This window comes from Balaenoptera ricei, chromosome 21, assembly GCF_028023285.1.
Source record: "Balaenoptera ricei isolate mBalRic1 chromosome 21, mBalRic1.hap2, whole genome shotgun sequence".
NCBI lineage: Eukaryota > Metazoa > Chordata > Mammalia > Artiodactyla > Balaenopteridae > Balaenoptera > Balaenoptera ricei.
In genome coordinates this window covers 13,342,073-13,362,483 of record NC_082659.1, presented here as the reverse complement: position 1 = coordinate 13,362,483, position 20,411 = coordinate 13,342,073, and the positions used below count along the sequence as shown (strand labels likewise).

Genomic DNA, 20,411 nt, shown 5'->3' with positions numbered 1-20,411 from the left:
ATGCTTTTTTATAGTCATTTTTCCCCTGCTGGTTTATTACTTGTTCATAGTGAGTTTTATCCATCACAACATGTAGTTCATGTCATCTGCCTTTTCCTCCCCATTCCCTGCCCCCAGAGGGTTCTCCAGGAGGGATTCATCCACTTTCTTATCAGTAAATAATTACTACATATCATTATATGCAAGGAGCTGTACCTGATATGTTGGGAGTTCTGAAGATGAGTAAGATGTGATTCCTGCTCACAAGGACTTTAGCCAGAGCTATGCCTATTTTCAAGTACATGAAGCTGTGAGCTTTGGTTGAGTTTGGAAGGTGGAGGAATTGGTGGGATAAGAAGTCAGAAAGGTGGGACGGGGCTGAGTTATGGTGGCTGCGAGTCCAGACTTTATTCAGTGGGCATTGTGGAGCCACTGAAGGGTTTTGAGTCAGGTGATAAGATGTTTGGGAAGATTGATCTGGCCAACACTGTGCAGGGTGGAGATGATGCTAATATTCCAGAACATGGACCCTGGGTACCCTCCTGCTTCTTGTGAGAGATTCTGGCTGGGTCCACTCTGCTATGAGGTGAGGCACTGGCTCTACTCTTCGGAATTTCTTTGGGGAAGTCCTAGCGGAGACTAAAGCAGTCATCCCGTACTTTTCCTTTTACTAGAAGCTGCCTTTTTATCTATTTCTTCCTCACAGTAGTTCTGCCAAGTTGCTATTATGGTCTGTGTTTATAGATGAAGAAACTAAGATTCGGAGAGGTTGCAGGTTGTGAGCGGTGAGGTTCCCGTCAGGTGTGCTTGACACCAAACCTGAGCCCTCTGCAAGCACCGTCTGCTTCTGCAAGGAGGGGGAAGGAAACCAGTGTGGTCCTGGGAGGGGTTGGCAGAGAGGGAGAAATGGTAACAATACAGTGGATGCCAAATCCAATTTTCAGGTACCATTTGGAACTTGTTTAGTGGCAGTAAGTATCTTTTAAAAATATTTGAAGACGTTTATGCAGCTTGTAGAGGAGAGGTGTGTTCTTGATTCAGAGGTCTTATTGTATTTAGGGTGGCTAGCCATGCCGGCTCTCATTTCCAGTTGGAATTCATTGGTGATCAGGATGCCTTATTGTAGGAATAGAATCATTAGTGTGTACGGTTATAGTTTGTGTGTTGGCTCTCAACCTGATTTGAACAAAAAGAGCTGATTGAATGGCTCTATAATATTATATAATAATAAGTAGTAGTACAAGTGTAATAACAAGTAGTAGTAGAAGAAGAAGAAGAAGAGGGAGAAGAAGGAGAAGAAGAAAGGGGAAGAGGAGAAGAAGGAGAAAAAGAAGAAGCAACAGTAGTAACCTTTACTGAGAGTTTACTGGCTGAGGGGACAACTCAGAGGAAATCCCCAGAGGAAAAGTGGCAGCAAGAAGGAAGCTGTCAGGGACCCTGTGGATGTGGAATGAGGGAGGGAGTCATTTACTCTTATCCAGGGGAAGAGATAGACATTGCCCTTCAGTGCCAACCTTTTTCAGAGCAAATTATTTTCAGGCAACTGTCTTAGGGGAAGCATCGGTTTTCAACATCATCGGCCAGTAATGGATTTGAAATCAGATGGTAGCAAATAATTTTGCCATTTTATGCAAATAGGTTTTCTTAGAAGTTTCCAGTATGCTGGCCTTTCTAAGAATCCCTGTTATTTGACTTTCCAAACTTAAGTAATGAAAGCATTGCCATCTCCTTTTTCCTCACGTCCCCTTGTCTTTCCTGTGTTCCCTGTGGGCCAAAACATTCCCATCGTAGGTCATAGAGAATCATCCGGCAGTGGCAGGTGGTATGCAGTGACTTGGGGGATATAAACAGCTCAGAGAATTTAGGTCCTGCCCATTTCCTGCCACGTTCCTCCTTCCCAAGCTACTTTGTGTGTCTCAACGATCCACTCTGTGGTCCATAGTTTTTTCACATGCACCATCTTATTTAACTTTTCCTGTACTTTCCCCGTGAACTTGAGGACCAAGATGTCTTTTCCAGGCTTTTGTATTGCTGGCTTAGCTGGATGGCTCCAGGTTCACCCATCTATTCATGGAAGGAGGGACAGTCTGAAATGATTCCCCACTTAACTGCCAAAAGGAGAAGTCGTGCCTTTCAGACTTTGCTTTACTGCAAAGGCAGTGCTCAGAGGACATGCTGATTAAGGGAAAAATAGGGTCGCTTCTTTTCCCATTTTCCATATGGAAAGAAGGTTTGAACATGCAGTATGAGCCTGAGTCCATATGCTTTGAAATCTGTCCATGATTCTTGCTTTGCTGAATTGCAGAATCTGATGCCATCTAGGTACTTGGGTCTGGGGCCAAACACACCCAATGGTCCCAGCATGATTTCAGATTTATGAAATATTTTTTAAAAATCAGTCTACCCTTTTAGGTCCTTACTGCCTTCCATGAGTTCTTCTAGAAAATATTCTTTTAAAAGGTGATGGATTTTTTAAAAATGCTCTTAGAGTTTCATAATTTAGTTGTATCTGGAAAGTAATTTATCTGTGTGACTTCACACAGCTTTCTCATCTTATTTTTTTTACAAGAAAGAATATTACATTTGTATATGTAACATACATATAGATTTAGATCATTGTAGTGTTTTTTTGTTTGTTTTTTTGTTTATTTTTTTAGAAAACATGTTTCACACATGGTTAAATCGCCTAGGAAACATTTGATCCATGGCTGGGTCAAAAGGTATCCTTTAAAATTTTTGATACCTATGGCCAAGCTACTGTCTGGAAAATTTGTACCTATTTGTACTCCAACCCATAGTACATATGAGATGTAAAGTACTATTCTAGATGTGTTACAGGGTTCCTTATCTAATCCTTGCAAAGCCCTTTGGGAACAGATAGGCTTGATAACCTGCCTAAGGTCACACAGCTAATAAGTGATAGAGCTGGGATTTAGAACCATGCTGGAGTTCACACTGTTGCCTTTTCTGCTCTGTTACTGCCATGGCAGCCCTTGTGAGGAAATTAACCAAGGGATGCTGTGAAGAGACTCTTTCTTCCTTCTGTGAGTCCCTGGGTGTGGAGAGAAGCTCTTCTTTAACCCTTATTCTGGATGCATCAGATAAGAGAGGTGCAGAATGATTTTCCTGAGGCAAAAACTTTGGTCTTTACATTCTTTCAGAAACTGTACGATTCAGACAGTGTTCTCAAAGAGAGATCTTTTGAAATCCAGCCCCTTTCCTCAGCTCTTTCTTGCTCCCTTGTTCTGCTGGCTGCAGGCTTAGACAGTCAGGAGACTGTTAAAATCTTACCCTTATGACCCTTTTTCCTGCCTCCTTCTCCCTCACGGAGGTGTTGGTAGGACCCATCATGGATGCCTGTTGGGAGGCTCGAGTGGTTGCCAGCATTCCCCGGGGGGCATGTCAAATAGAGGTGGGAAAGTTTTGCAGAGTTTTGCTCGGGGACTTCAGCTTTTAAACCCTTGCTTCTCTTTGCTGCTGGATCTGGTGAGACGGATCATGCGCGCGCACGTGTGCGCACACACACACACACACACACACACACACACACACAGTATTTTCACCAGTGCAGCCCTGGAGTCATACAAGGTCAAAAGACTTCCTCTTTTAGGAAAAGCCCCAGACAGCTCACTGTCTTCTTGTTCCATCCTTGTTTGTGGGTGATTTGTATTCTTAGTTGCTCTGCCCTCGGAACGGAGACCCAACAAAACAGAAAGTGTAGGGAAATGCCACCACGACTCGGCTCTGTGTTTTCTTTCTGGATCTGTAGGCCCGCAGGACTTAAACGCTCATGTTCCTGAAATGTTCCTGACGTGAGGAAGCAACTGTCAGAACTAGCATGGTGTCCAAGATAAGCTTGGGAAACACACCCGTTTTCTAGTGTGTATGTTTGAGAACCCAAAGGGCACGTGTAGATGAATCCTGTCCACTCAAGGCTGAAGCCTGTCTTGGACGCTGGGGTCTCATGATAAAGGAGCTCAGCGATGGAGAAGCGGCTTTGGCAGGGGTTAAGCCACAGCTGCCTCCTCTGAAAATGGAAATAATAATAGTACCTACCTCATAGGGTTATTGTGAGGGTTAAAGGGGATAATATAGAAAGAGCGTAGAGTTTAATACCAGGTACATATCATAGTCGTTGCCATCATCATGCCACCATCATCTTTACCTGCTGAGGAATCAGGAGAGCATTTTTTTGGAGGCAAGTTCGACTTTTTCAATGCATATATTTATAAGCAATTCAATTCAGTGCATGTAAATGTAATCTCTGGCGAGTGCCTTGGCCGTTTTGGTAGGAGGTCTCTGGGGCTCCTTCACCTTGACCGTCGTTAGCCTTGCTATGTTTTCTTTCTTCACACTGCCTGGAGGAAGTGTGTGTGCAAGGATCTCTGAATTGAATCTCTACCCAAGTCCCGCAGAACCGAAGCAGTTCAGCGTACATTAGACGTCTCACGTGGCAATGATATACCTGTGCTTTCATTCAAAATTATTTTAATTGTAAGAGTTAAACTTTCCAGACAATTCCTTGAGTGAATTTACATTTGTGCCACTTGGAGTATTTAGTCTTCTTGTTTCACATGATGGTTTCCACAGAGCAGTAGGGCTTATAAGAAGTGGGAGGGTGGTTCACGCACCGGTCTCAACAGATGATGCAGTTCTCACGCTGCATAAACTATAATGAACAGCAGCAAATAAACGTGATTTAACTTGATACCCATGAAAGTATTCTTTGTAATAAATCTAATTTTTGAAATGAAATATTTAAAATGTAGGAAGAGGAATGATGTCATTACAAACATTATTGTAAGGGAACCCTAGGGAGGATATTTTAAAGAAATTTTGAATCTTATTTAAAGCTTTTCTTATAAGTAAGTCTTTTTTGTATTAGATTGGTAAAGAAAAATGTATACATATTGCTAGGTAGAACTACTGTAAAGGCAGTAATAATTTTTAAATGGCTACCTCAGATGTCAAATTAAAAAAAATATTCAGCAAAAGTATTTCCTAACTTTTTAATATGCAAAAGCAGTTTGCATCAAAGTTTTCCATTTCAGGACTAAAAATGTGCCGTTATTCACTAACTCAAGCACAGTGCATGCCAGATTAATTTATAATGTAAGTACAATTTAAGGAAGAAGATGCTGATTTTCTTGTATAACATGGGAACAATAATATATTCCAAGGATAGAAATAACTTGAAATTAATTACAGATCCCAAATCCCTTCTTTGCGATCCAAAAAGCTCTGAAAACTGAAAGTTTTTATCATGACTCACTTGTCAGTGGAGTCTGCCTCGAATTGGCATGAAGCTATTTATAGCTTTTACTAATCCCAATCAGTGTGAATGCTCACGTTTTACTGCAGAAATATTACTGTGTTAGATTAAGGGGTTCTGCTCTGGAGATTGCTGGGGGTGTTATGTTCTATATGGTATCGGCACCATATTATCTCTCTAAAATCCCCAGGCTGCTGAATTCTGGAACATATCTGGTCCAAGGATTTTGAATAAAAGAGCAGTTATCTCCCGTGACTTGAACATCCCCTCATCCTGGTTTTTCCAGGGACAGTTTCTCTTTACATCTGTTTAGAGGAAAGGTATAATTATTAATAAGGCCCCATTCACGCTCAAAAGTGTTCCACTTTGGACAATAAATGATGGGTCACCATACTGACCATCTATGCATTCTGGGTAACGGAATGCTGATGGGCATCAATAAGTTTCTTGTGAATTTCCATATGTACAACTTTGAAATAAATAAGCTTCCAGATTATATCTTGAAAGCCTAAAATAATGTAAAGCAGTGTTTATAAGAAATAATTTTTAAAATGTAAAAATACATATCCACTGCTTTCTTAGACGAATTCTCCATAGTATTTATATATATACTTTTTTTTTTTTTAAGGGCAAATCATCGTTTTCCTTATCATAACTGCTTGTGTACCAGCCTTCTTTTTACTAGGCTGCAAGCCCCCTCTCTGTTCCCCTTCACATTACCTTTGATGCCTGGCATTCACCGTCAGGTCATAGTTTATTAACTTAGCATCAGTCTTTGCCATACTCTTAGGCCCTGGGAACAGAGTGGTGAGTAGACAGAATTGGTCTTGGGCCTTATGGAGATTCTTGTCTAGGAAGGCAGACAGATTTGAGGCCTGGCCTGGCCTGCCAGTGACGTGCTTTTGAAGCTAAGACTTGAACAGTGTGAGTCAGCCAGTGAAAGGGAATGCCCTTGAGGATGGCAGGTACAGAGGCCTTGGGCTGCCCTGCTGGCCGGAGGGTCAGGGAGTAAGGCCAGCAGAGGGAGGGGAAGCTGGAGCCAGTGTGGGTGACAACAGTGGGCTTTCAGCAGATCATGTTTATGCTTTTACGAGAGCATTCTGGCTTCCTGGCAGATTAGCAGACCGGGGTTGGGAGGTGGTGGGGGGCCGTCAGAACGGCTGCTTGGTGCCGGCTTTGCTGAAGGAAGGAATTGTTCTGGACCCGCTGGTTTCACTCTCTATTCTTACAGTGTTATAGTTACTCTCTTGGGAAACAGTAAATACGTGCTCTGCTTGTTACTTGGAGGCCAGAGCAGTTACTGAAATGATCAGCCAAGTGAGAGCAAGTAGAACTGCAGGTTATTCAGGCTTCCGTTTTCCCCAAGTTGAGGAAGAGTTGTAAATAAGAAACAAAAAGCAATAAAATAAAATTCAAAAATTCAAAAAACAAAACAAAACCAAAAAAAAGCATGTACCACAATACTCATTGCAGCACTATTTACAATAGCCAGGACATGGAAGCAACCTAAATGTCCATCGACAGATGATTGGATAAAGATGTGGTGCATATATACAATGGAGTATTACTCAGCCATAAAAAGAAACGAAATTGAGTTATTTGTAGTGAGGTGGATGGACCTCATACAGAGTGAAGTTAAGTCAGAAAGAGAAAAACCAATACTGTATGCTAACGCATATATATGGACTCTAAAAAAAAAATAAAAATGGTACTGATGAACCTAGTTGCAGGGCAGGAATAAAGATGTAGACATTGAGAATGGACTTGAGGACACGGGGTGGGAGGGGGAAGCTGGGGTGAAGTGAGAGTAGCATCGACATATATACACTACCGAATGTAAAATAGCTAGTGGGAAGCAGCAGCGTAACACAGGGAGATCAGCTCGGTGCTTTGCAATGACCTAGAGGGGTGGGATAGGGAGGATGAGAGGGAGGGGATATGGGGACATATGTATGCATATGGCTGATTCACTTTGTTGTACAACAGAAATTAACACAGTATTGTGAAGCAATTATATGCCAATAAAGATCTGTTAAAAAAAAAAAAAAGAAAGAAAGGAAAAAAAAAAAAAGAAACAAAAAGCAAAACCCTTACTCATGGTGGGCTTTTCTTGAGCCAAGTGGTGGAAAAGCTGTGGGATCCGGAACTATTGTCATGAAAGAAAATGAAACTATGCCAGGAATGCCAGCTTCGGGGGCTCTGGTGACAACTCAGACTGGCCTGAAATGCCCTACAGAGAATCCTGTGGCTGGGGCCTCTGAGGACTGAATATCTAAACTCTGCGTCACTGGCAGCCCAGGGACCGGTGCTTATGACTTCTTTCTTCCACTGCTAACTTAACCTACAAGGTGAAGCAGTGTCACTTGGAAGCCAACCTCATGTTTTAGAATCTAAATAACTTCATGTAAATATTAGTTCAGAAGTTTAACTGGAGGTAAATCTTTGATGCTGAAATCTGAGAGCCTTCTCTAAAATATGCAGGCGGGGGACTTCCCTGGTGGCGCAGTGGTTAAGGATCCGCCTGCCAATGCAGGGGACGCGGGTTTCAGCCCTGGTCCGGGAAGATCCCACATGCCGCGGGGCAACTAAGCCCGTGAGCCACAACTACTGAAGCCCGCGCACCTAGAGCCCGTGCTCCGCAACAAGAGAAGCCACCGCAATGAGAAGCCCGCGCACCGCAACGAAGAGTAGCCCCCGCTCGCAGCAACTAGAGAAAGCCCGCGCCCAGCAACAAAGACCCCATGCGGCCAAAAATAAATGATTTATTTTAAAAAGTAAAATAAAATATGCAGGTGGGCTTTTGGGTCATCTCACTTTTTGTTTTCTACACACCCGACACTTTAAATGACTTGTGGACCATCTTCCCCAGGAAATGAAGCTTCGAGGTTCCTTGTTCAGGTCATTGTCGTTTGATTGCACGGCCCCTTACGGATGGACGCATGAAGTGATTGATGCGTGTACTTAATACAGTCGCCGTGCCTGGATTAAGAAAAAACTATCAACAGTTTAATTTAAGCACCACAGGGGGAATTTGCTAGAGTTTGTCGTATTTGCAGAAATGCTGTCGTTTCTCCCTCCGGACTGTAAATCACTTGAATGCCTCACTATTGTCTTTTGTGCCAGGTCTTTTTCTTTGCAACTAGTTTAAGACTTCTACGAAAGTTGCAAAAATATTTGTAAAGAATTTTTTTTTTTGCTGAACCTCTGGAGAGTAACTCGCCAACCTGAAGTCCCATCACTCCTGAATCCTTGAGCGTGTCTGTCCTGCAGACAAGGGCACACTCCACGTGACCGTCAGAATCAGGCAATTGACATGAGGACCATCTAACCCACAGACCCCATTCAGGTTTGCCAGTTGTCTCAATAATGTCCCTCTTAGCAAAAAAAAAAATTCCATCCAGGCTGAGGTGTCGTGCCGTTGTCACCTTTCCTTAACGTCCATGAATTTGACATTTTTGATGATTATAAGCCAGTTATCTCATAGAATGTCTTTCAGTTTGAGTTTGTTGGTGGTTTCCTCATGGTTAGATTCAGATTATGCATTTTCTGCAAGGATATTTCAGACGTGATGCTCTGTTCTTTTTGTTGCCTCCTCTCAGGTGGTGTATTTCTTTGACTTGTTCCTCTATTGGTGATGTTCATTTGATCGTTTGAGTACAGAGGTATCTGTCAGGCTTCTCCGTTGTAAAGTTACTCTTTTCCCCTTTGTAATAAAAAATATTTTGTGGGAGGTGCTTTGAGACTATGTAGGTGTCCCCTTCTCATCAACGTTTTCACCCACTGGTTTTAACATCCGTGATGTTTCTTTTTTTTTTTTTTTTTTAAATAAATTTATTTATTTATTTTTGGCTGCGTTGGGTCTTCGTTGCTGCACGAGGGCTTTCCCTAGTTTCAGCGAGTGGGGGCTACTCTTGGTTGCGGTGTGCTGGCTTCTCATTGCAGTGGCTTCTCTTGTTGTGGGGCATGGGCTCGAGGCACGTGGGCTTCAGTAGTTGTGGCACACGGGCTCAGTAGTTGTGGCTCGCGGGCTCGAGAGCGCAGGTTCATTAGTTGTGGCGCACGGGCTTAGTTGCTCCGCGGCATGTGGGATCTTCCCGGACCAGGGCTCGAACCCGTGTCCCCTGCCTTGGCAGGCGGATTCTTAACCACTGAGCCACCAGGGAAGCCCCCCCCCCCCCCCCGTGATGTTTCTTAACTGAATAATTACTACTTGGATCGCTGCCAGGTGGTGATCTTCTAGTTCCAGCATCTTTCCATGGCAGGCACTGCACCTTGTGGAAAAGCTTCCTCTCCTCCCTATTTAGTTTTTCCGTAGATCCCTACTTCGTTCAATGGGCTATAACACAATTTTATCATTATTTCGATGCTCAGATTGTCTCACATTTGGCCAGTGGGAGCCCCTTCAGGTTGGCTGCTATGTTCTTTTGATGTGTTCCCAGGGTTCTTTGATCACTTCCTTACTTTCTGGCCCCCAAGATGCTTCAGGCTCATCTTTTGCTTTCCCTGCTCTAGCCCTGGAATCAGCCATTTTCCCAAGAAGCCCTGATTCCTTTCAGTGGAGAATGGTATTTAGAAACAAAGACTTGGGCATTACATGTGCTCATCACCATTGGTGTATTGCTGTCCCCAGACCCTGTTAATGGAGCGCGTGAGGGAATATTTGTACTGTTTATATGTATACTTACACATACACTTACTATTTACATCTATATTTATTTCTGTATTTATGGAGATATATGAAAAACCGTGAATTCAGTCCTATTCTAATGCAACACCCAGGGTTAGTCTCATTTTCTTTCTGTATTTGAACTTCCTTCTCCCATAGTGAGAAACCTGGGTCCCATTATCCTTAATGTATTAGTTGATCTACTCAACTGCCTGAATGTTTCTGATCTCATGTTCCCACGGCTGCCCCACCTCACTTCACTCTGTGGGTTCCTACACTTTGGGCTAGACTGCTGCCCTCCTGTACAGGAGACCCTTCCTTCTGCTTGGGCCCTGAACCCCGCTCTGGGCTGCTTCTCCCTCCTGCATCCATCCTCACCGCCACACGTGGGCTTCAGCCCCCCAGGCCTCCTCCCACCCACCTCTTTGTGCCAGTACTCCACACTGGGATGCTTCTGCCCTGCTTCCCTAGTGTCTGCCATATCAAGTCTGTTAGGGCAGCCATAAGTACCAACAAACTGGGTGGCTTAAACAACAGGAGTTTATTGTCTCACAGTTCTGTAGGCCAGAAGTCCTAAGACAAGGTGTCAGCAGGATTTGGTTCTTTCTGGGGCTCTAAGCACAAATCTGCTCCATGGGGAGAAGTTTCTCCTTGACTCTGGTGGTTGCTGGCAATCCTTGACTTGTAGACGCATCACTCCAATCTTCAATCAGTCCAATCTCTATCTCTGTCTTCATATCACTTCTCCTCTGTCTGTGGGCCTTTGTCCGAATTTCCCTCTTCTGGTAAGGACATCGGTCATATTGGATTTAGGGCCTGTCCTAAGGCAGTATGACCTCATTGTAACTTGATTACATCTACAGAGACCCTATTTCCAAATAAGGTCACATTCACAGTTTCCAGGTGGACATAAATTTGGGGGAACACCGTTCAATCCATTGCCTCTGCTTTGCTCAGTTCCATCTAATGTGCTTTTGGACTATATCGTTCATAAAGGGAGGGAGGGAGGAAAGAAGGGTAGAAGGAACTCTCTTAGTAGTTTCGAGAAGAATGTTCTCTGTTGCCATATTCTTATTTTCTAAGCTAAAATTAGGGTGCTCTGCTGACATCAGGACTCTTGGAAAATGCAGGACTTGGAGAGAGCACAGGATGGCACTCATTGTCATGTCGTGGGACTTTACAAGTCCCCACGGGGACTGCACCCCTCAAGATACCTTTGCTGGAAAGCATCGCAGCCTGTTACTCTAACTGTTCAGGAAACTTGATATGGTGCTGCCTGGGGTTGGGGTGCCCCCTCCCCGACCCCCCGTCCCCTAGCTGCCCAGTTCCAAACAACAGTGTCTTGGTGCCCCTTGTCAGTCCCGTAGTAGGCGGTGCTGCCAGCTGTCTCTGAAGAATCGCTGGAGCACTTGGGAAGGGTGAGCCCTGACTGTCATCAGCACTGGCCGAGAAGGGAGCACTGTCCGTGCTGGGACCCAGCAGCCTGGGGAAGCCACCACCGCCCAGCTTGCCCTAGAAGTTGACTGCCCCGATGCCTGAAAACCGACCCCACTCACTGCTTCTTTTCACTTATTACCTTGTATTATATTCTGAGCTATATTAACTTATATATTACTTGTATAGAATATATAAAAATACATACATAGAATATATAATTATGTTTATTAACTATATCAACATATATATTCTGAGCATTTTCCCATGCCAATGAAATATTCTTCCATAGTTACAATATTCCATTATTTGAGTCTACCACATTTTATTTAACCATCTTCCTACTGTCTGATATTTGGGTCAACTTAAAATTTTTGCTACTGTAAATAATGCTCCATCAAACATCCTTGACCTTAAATTTGTGTCTGCAGAAACTATTATTAAATACCCACTATTTTTTTTTAAACATCTTTATTGGAGTATAATTGCTTTACAATGGTGTGTTCGTTTCTGCTTTACAACAAAGTGAATCAGCTATACATATACATATATCCCCATATCTCCTCCCTCTTGCATCTCCATCCCTCCCACCCTCCCTATCCCAACCCTCTAGGTGGACACAAAGCACGGAGCTGATCTCCCTGTGCTATGCGGCTGCTTCCCACTAGCTATCTATTTTACATTTGGTAGTGTATATTAGTCCATGCCACTCTCTCACTTCATCCCAGCTTACCCTTCCCCCTCCCCGTGTCCTCAAGTCCATTCTCTACATCTGCGTCATTATTCCTGTCCTGCCCCTAGGACATAACCTTTTTTTTTTTTTTTAGATTCCATATATATGTGTTAGCATATACGGTATTTGTTTCTCTCTTTCTGACTTACTTCACTCTGTATGACAGACTCTAAGTCCATCCACCTCACTACAAATAACTCAATTTCGTTTCTTTTTATGGCTGAGTAATATTCCATTGTATATATGTGCCACATCTTCTTTATCCATTCATCCAGTGATGGACACTTAGATTGCTTCCATGTCCTGGCTATTGTAAATAGAGCTGCAATGAACATTGTGGTACATGACTCTTTTTGAATTATGGTTTTCTCAGGATATATGCCCAGTAGTAGGATTGCTGGGTCGTATGGTAGTTCTATTTCTAGTTTTTTAAGGAACCTCCATACTGTTCTCCATAGTGGCTGTATCAATTTACATTCCCACCAACAGTGCAAGAGGGTTCCCTTTTCTCCACACCCTCTCCAGCATTTATCGTTTGTAGATTTTTTGATGATGGCCATTCTGACTGGTGTGAGGTGATAGCTCATTGTAGTTTCGATTTGCATTTCTCTAATGATTAGTGATGTTGAGTATCCTTTCACGTGTTTGTTGGCAATCTGTATACCTTCTTTGGAGAAATGTCTATTTAGGTCTTCTGCCCATTTTTGGATTAGGTTGTTTGTTTTTTTGATATTGAGCTGCATGAGCTGCTTGTAAATTTTGGAGATTAGTCCTTTGTCAGTTGCTTCATTTGCAAATATTTTCTCCCATTCTGAGGGCGAGATAGTAGACTGGGCACTTTGCATGTCTTATTTAAGCATTGCCACAAACCCTAAGGCAATTATCCCCATTTTACAGATGAGAAAACCAAGGCATAAGGATCTTGGGTTCTGCTACCCTCTGCATTTGGTTCCTGAAGCATTGCCCTGGGGAGTGGCCTTAGTTACCAATGGAGATACTCCCAGACCTGGACGGCTCCTACAGGAGTGGAGATAGTGGCAGAGACTAAGGAATTTCTGAAGTTTTAGGGGAATAGCACATCGATTTCTCATTTAAGGGCACAACTACCCAGTCCTCGTCTCACATAAGGTATGGTGATAAAGCAGTGGCAGTAGCCACAGACTCACTCCTTGCCCAGCTGTGGTAGGCACAGGAGCTGCCGAGGTCATCCCTAGTCTCCACCTACCTGTGGATGACCTGCTGTCCCAGAGTCACAGTGGCAGTCAGACCTCCAATGATGTCCTGCATCTTGGCCACCAAGTTAAATAAGGACAGTGCTAGGCCCTGTGGAGATCTAATCACTTATTCAGAAGTTCCAGGTCAAATTAATTAGCTGAGTCAGACAAGATCGATTATCATTAATATGTAGATATTTCTTGGGGCTGTCATATCAGTGTGAACAAAATGATCCTTGTGGTAATAGTTGAATCTGCATTGGTCAGGGAAAGCTTTTTTGGAAGGGTAGATTTAAAACTGGCCCCTGAATTCCAAGAGAGAAGGGAGCTGGTATAGAGCGTGTAGGACACAGTGGCGCTGAGAGATTGAAGCTGGTTGGAGTGGAATTTGTGGACTGGGGGTTTGGCACTTTTCAGAGGTCCTGACACTAAAAATGAGGGAGAAGAAAAAGGCCTCACAGGCAAGCGATTGCTCTTCATACACACGGAAGGGTGTGGAAATTGACAAATACCCATAATGCCTAGCACTTTATTGGTTTTCAGTACCTTACAAGAGTGTTCCTGTGAAATTAACTCTGAGATGGTAGACCATGGCTTCCATGGGGTTTATTTGTGTTCCTGAAATACTTCTCCAGGTTAATCAGTAATAGGCAGAGCCGGGCAGGGTGCACTTTCCTCCTTGCCTGGTTTCATAAGACCCCTCTAGGACCCAGGTGGCCAGTGCTGGGGCCAGGTGACTCTGTTTTATGGCAGAGGCAGAGACTAAAATGAAACAACTGGAGAATACACCCAGTGACTCAAGTTTTAAAAAAAAAACTCTAATTCTTTCCTGTTGCTTCCTAAAGAGGGGATGGAGGTAAAGGGGTGGAGAGTGGAAAAATATTTTTATTTTGGAGTATGGGAGTAGAGAAATACTGTTTTCCTAGTACCAATTACAAAAATAAAGCTCCAGCTGGACAGGATATGCAGTGCGTCTTGCTGATTTCCACCAGCCAGGAAGGTACTAAAAGGGGCAGGAAGTGTGCATTGAAGGGGGTGGACTGGGTAACCAGGTTGGGACGCTGCTTTCTATTCTTTAGGCCCGGCGAGTGCAGCCTGAGCAGTGCTCCCGCCGGCAGGGCTCCTAGGGCGGGTGCCGGGTCAGACTGGGAGGCACTGGGCTCTCAATGCCCCTTTATGTGGTCCCCAGTTTGGCCTCAATAGTCCACAGGCTAAGTAAGGGCCTAAGACTCCTGTTTAAATCTGAGCTCTACCACCTTCTGTGAGCTTGGACAAGTTGCTTAGCTTTATGTGCCTCAGTTTCTTCATCTATCAAATGGGGATTTTAGTAGTACCTACCTTACAAGGTTGCTGTGAATCAAGTGAAGTAATACCCCTGACCAGCTTAGAACTTGCCTGACACTTCATCCTTGTTAGTGTCACTAGTGTTAGTGTCACGGTGGTGTGGCGTGGGATACTCTGGGCAATCCCTGTTTTCCAGGGCTCGCAGGTCTAGGCGGGAATAAGGATGTCTCACACAGAAGCTCCTCCACTTAACATCAGGCTGGCTTCCCAAAGTTAATTCAGCTTGCCGAGGGTGAGTCAGGCCTTTTCAAACTGGCCTGACTAAAAACTCAGAAGAGTGCAGTTTCAGGTGGGTAACTTGCCTTTTCAGGAACCCCACAGGGGTGTCTTCTGAAGATACTTTGTTTTTACCTAACACTGGACCACTCACTGTGATTTGGAAAGACTAGAACCGGCCTTGAAACTGTGTGTCTATCTTTGGGAACAAATGGTTCCCCATTCACACCAGCCACATCTCGGGTGTTGGGTAGCAGTGTGTGGCCAGTGGCTACCTTGCTGAGCTGTGTGCATACAGAACATGTCCAGTATCGCCGGATGGGGCTGGTCTGCATTTATTGGCTACCTGCTGGGTGCATAGTGCAAGGCTGACTAGTTCTACATGTTAACATATGTAGTAGCAATGTTAACAGGTTTGTTTCAGTGGAGAAAGGCACATAAAATTGCAGCAAGGAATATAAGGCAGCATAAGATGTATGTTAGAGGCAGTGTGTTTTTTTTTTTTTTTTTTTTTTTTTTTTTTTTTTTTTTTATAGCTAACATTTTTTTTTTTTTTAGTACATTTATTTTTATTTATTTATTTATTTTTGGCTGTGTTGGGTCTTCGTTTCTGTGCGAGGGCTTTCTCCAGTTGTGGCGAGCGGGGGCCACTCTTCATCGCGGTGCGCGGGCCTCTCACTGTCGTGGCCTCTCTTGTTGCGGAGCACAGGCTCCAGACGCGCAGGCTCAGCAGTTGTGGCTCACGGGCCTAGTTGCTCCGCGGCATGTGGGATCTTCCCAGACCAGGGCTCGAACCCGTGTCCCCTGCATTGGCAGGCGGACTCTCAACCACTGCGCCACCAGGGAAGCCCTGAGGCAGTGTGTTTTATGGATTCAAGGGCAGTTGTGAATTGGCCAGGGTGGGCTTTGTGGAAGAGATGGCATTTGAACAGTCTGTAAAGGGGTGCCTGACTATTTCCAGGCAAGACCTTTCTCCTGAGCTTCTGGCCTCAGATATCTAATTGCCCATCCAACGTCTCTTGGGCTATCCCAAAGACATCTCAAATTCAGAAGACCTGAAACCAATCTCAGTATTTCTCCTCTCTTTTTTTGAAAATTGAAGTATAGTTGGTTTACAATATCATGTTAGTTTCAGGTGTACAGCAAAGTGATTCAGCTTATATATATATATATATATACTTAAAAAAATTCTTTTCCATTATAGGTTATTACAAGATATTGAATATAGTTCCTTGTGCTATACAGGAAATCCTTGTTGTTTATCTGTTTTACATACAGCGGTGTGTATATGTTAATCCCAAACTCCCAATTTATCTCCCCTCACCCCACTATCCCTTTGGTAACCATAAGTTTCTTTTCTGTGTCTGTGAGTCTATTTATGATTTGTAAATAAGTTCATGTGTATCATTTTTTTAGATCCAATATAAGTGATATCATATGATATTTGTGTTTCTCTGTCTGACTTACTTCGCTCAGTATGAGCATCTCTAGGCCACTTGCAGCAACATGGATGGACCCAAAGATGATCATACAAAGTATTTCTCCTCTTAAACCTTCCACATTCCCTGTTGCGGAGTGGCCTGAAGAAGGGCAAAAGGAGGTCACAGATAAGTTTGAAGAAGGAAGGGAGTCAGACATTCAGAAAAAAGAGTGGTGGCCCACCTCTGTTTTTTTCTCTGGAGCTAGAGGCAAGATCATTTGCTGGGATTGATGAGTGTGGAAGTGAGGTTGGAAAAATCTGAAAAGTGCTCCCATGGGGAACAGGAAGCACTGATGAGAGAGAAGCAAAAAAAAAAAAAAAAAGACCTGCAGAGACTTTTTGAAAGCTCCGGTGAGGTGATAAACCGTAAATCTATAATGGTATTATTATTATTATGACTGGGTACTATTCAGCCCAGTCCAGAATTTTTGCCACCGGAGCAAACAAGAGGGAGAGACCCATATGTAGTAAAGTGGTTGGGCAGCTGTGTTTGGGAAGAGTGGGACCAGAGAGTGGACATACTAGGGAGAGGAAGCGGGGAAGTGGAGCCTGAAGGGCAGGGATGATCCTCTCTTGGAAAAGTGCACATGTGCACAGATGCAATGTGTGCCATATATTTCTAAGGCTTACTCCCTGGGTGGAGAACTTCTGTTCTCTTTAGGCTGCGTTGAGAACTGTTTTCTAGAATGACCGTTGGCTCACCTGCAGTACTGAAAGCCAGAGATATTTTGGTGTCTTTCGAGCACATGTGTGGAGGCCATAAGTCAATTTCTCTGTCAGCTTATGGTTGTGATTCAGAGTCTAAATCATACTCTTTCAGGTACCAGGGTAGATTGTGGTCAGAGGCAGGGAAATTTTTGTAAAGGAGCTATGGTAATGTCTTCTAAAAGGGTATAGAAAACATGCCTAATAAGAAAATTGTGGGTAGAATGGCAAATATGCAAAATCTATAGTTTGGATGATTCTCAGTATGGGAAACTGTTTCTTGGTATTTAGAAGTATTTAGACTTTTAATTTCGTATGCATTTATATTCCATTCATGATGAAATCTATTCCCCATTGGCCTCCCTGTTTTCCCATGACTCAACTGGAGATATTTATGAAACATACGAGACCTGGAAGGCCATTGGCTAATGGTACTAAATAGCAGCGATACCTACACTTAGCTGCATAACAATTATCCGAGGATAATAAAAAAATAACTGATTCTTAAGCCCTGGAGATTCTTATTCAGTAGTTCTAGGATGGGGCCAGGGAACCTTTTTTTTTTTTTTTTTTTTGATTCCCGAGGTAATAACGTTGCACAGGCAGTTTTGGGATGCTGGTATAGGTGGAAAGAAAGTATAGCAAAGTATGCTTATGATATACTGAGCCATACTGGGTTATGATGTATTGAGCTATTTATAGCAACCCTGCCACATCATTCAAGGTTGGATTCCTGAAAAATCTATATAATAGGAGAATTCATGGTTGAATTGCTTAAAACCTGAGAAACACTGGGCTAGAGACTAAAATACTTAAATGAATCTATGACATGTGTCTTTTTAACGTTCAATAAAGTAAAACAGTAAATGCATGAAATTATATCCGTGATAGAATGGATAGCATACAATTGATTTCCATTGCTTACTAGCTCTCCTGAAGTTTCACAAAACTTTAAAATTGGTTTTGCATTGGTGTGGATAATATTATGCTGAGAGGCAAGCTTTTTTCTGTGTCGAGCGCTCCATCCAAATGTTGAATGTCTTTCTGATTTCCTGACTGCTAATTGTTGACTTGGCCCTACGGTCCCACCAGAGTATGTAGAGTGATTTGAATATTGTAGGCAGAGAAGTATTAAGTATAGCCAAATGGGTAAGTCTCAAACCCCCTCCATAATGCACAGAGTCCTTTCACCTTAGCTCTGAACATGGTATTTTCTTGCCAAGCACATGCTGTTGAACTTCTCTTGTACATTTCACTTCTGTCTCCTGGGAGTCAGTTATCGCTGTAAGGGTTTGCCGCTGCTTCTCTTCTGTATCCTTCTCTTCCGTTTTCTACTTTCCACCATGACCTCTGCCTCCCCCACCATCCACATGCTCACACACATCTGTACACACAGCTGGGAACCAGTCTAGCACAGTACGATGCTTTTTATACTTTTTTGGGCACAGTACCAATATAATAATATAAAATTGAAACAAAAGTTTAATGAAACAATGCTTATGCTTATTTGGGGAGCTCTCATAGTTTCTATTCTGTATTCTCATACATTAAAGCTAAAGTGCTGATCTTCATTCTGTAATTCGGATCTTAATCCAATAAATTGATTTCCTGACCCTCTAATGGGTGGCTACTGGATGTTTGGAAAAAAAACTGTTTTAGAGGTTTCTGGCGTATTCTTCCAGTCAGGAAGATCTGGATTTGAATCTTAGCTTTACCACTTGACAGCTCTGCATCTTGGGAAGTAGCTTCATTTCCTCATCTGTAGAGGTGGAGATAAGATACTATACCTCATATAGATTGTTTGAAGATGGAATGAAATAATGCATGAAAAGCATTGGTATCTCATTCTTAGTAAGGGCCTGAGCCAATGTGACAGGGATAAAGAGAATGATGATGATAATGATAATGGTGGTGGTGGTGATATTCAGTTTTCAACTACAGCTTCCTCTCAATTCACATAATTTTGAACTGAAATTCTTATTTTTCCAAAAAGGTACACAAAAGTCAGTGTGGGGAGTGTAGGATGTTATGTAAGAGGAACTTATATTTTGGGAAGGATTACTGCATATTCAGGAAAAATCACCACTAAAAATTGCTATTATATTCCTACAAACGTTATTGCCACTTGTGTGTGTGTTTTTCTTTTCCTGTGTGTTCCCATAGCCACCATCCTGGACAGAGCTGTAGCTCTGGCTACTGGCTTCCTTGCCTCCACGTGTTCCTGTATAGAGTGCTGTTTGGTTCATGAGGAAACGAGGCCATTCAGAACTTTTTAGTAGCCCCTGTAAACAAGCTGAGTGTCTAGCTGGGCATTGGAGACCCTCCAGAAAGACCTGGGCTCAAATCTTGGTTCCCCATCTGGGGGCTTGTGTGACTTGGGCACTTTTTTCTTTTTTTTTTTCAAGTTAACCTTTTCAATCTATACTTTTCCTCATCTCTAGAATGAGGATAATAATATTTAACTGAGTAGGGCTGTTGTGAGGGTTAGTGATGATGTGTGTGAACTACCCAGTCCGTGCTTCTCACACGCTGGCTGGCTCTTATGAAGCTTCCCCCATGGTGGTACATACATCAGTTGCTCTGCCCACATCAGCAAAGACATCTTCCTCCGTTCTGCTTCGGCCATTAATACCAACCTTTACCTTGTCTGACTTGACTTGCAGCCTTTTCTCTGCCTAAGTGATTCCTCCCTACCTTATAAGCTCTTCCTTTACCGTAAAGCTTTCGCTTACGAACCCATCTCATAATGATTTATGAACGAGTTCACCTAGTTGGCAATTAATCATATACTGCCTTCGGATCTCTATTGCAGTCTTTTATTATTATAATTATAGTATTATTAGTTAGCTTTATATGATTTATGTCTCATGCCCCCAGGTAATTTATTAATTCCTTGAGGGTAGCGATCCTGTCTTACACGTCTTTGAATCCTCCACAGCACTTAGCACGGTTCCTTGAAATAACATGTATTTAATAAATATTTGTTGGTACACTGGATGACTGGATACTGCAGACAGCACATCCACAGGAGGATAGGGTCCAGTGGTTAGAGTTGTGAGAGAAGGTTTAATGGATGAAAATAGACTTGAGCTGGCTTTTGTTGGGAGGGTAACATTTATGTAGGTTGATAAGAGGGGTGGCGCATGGCTATGTGGGGAGAACTATTAGGGGACAGGAGCCTGCACAGGCATGTTTAAAACAAATGATGCAGCTGCAGAGGAGATGGCACTGAGCACTGCTCTGATTGGCTTCTGTGACACAGCCTCAAAGTTAGGCCCTGTGCTTAGCAACTTAGCTCCCATCCCTTTGCTTTCCCTCTTGCCCGGTTGTGGCTTAGCTCCTGTGACGCTGTAACTGGGAACTGGTGC

At 43.2% G+C, this 20,411-nt stretch overlaps 1 protein-coding gene across 4 annotated transcripts in view; it reads left to right on the top strand.

Moving 5' to 3' along the window:
• IRF2 (interferon regulatory factor 2) overlaps positions 1-20,411 on the top strand; it is an 85,564-nt gene that overhangs the window by 18,240 nt on the left and 46,913 nt on the right. The gene's annotated exons all lie outside the window — the stretch shown is intronic.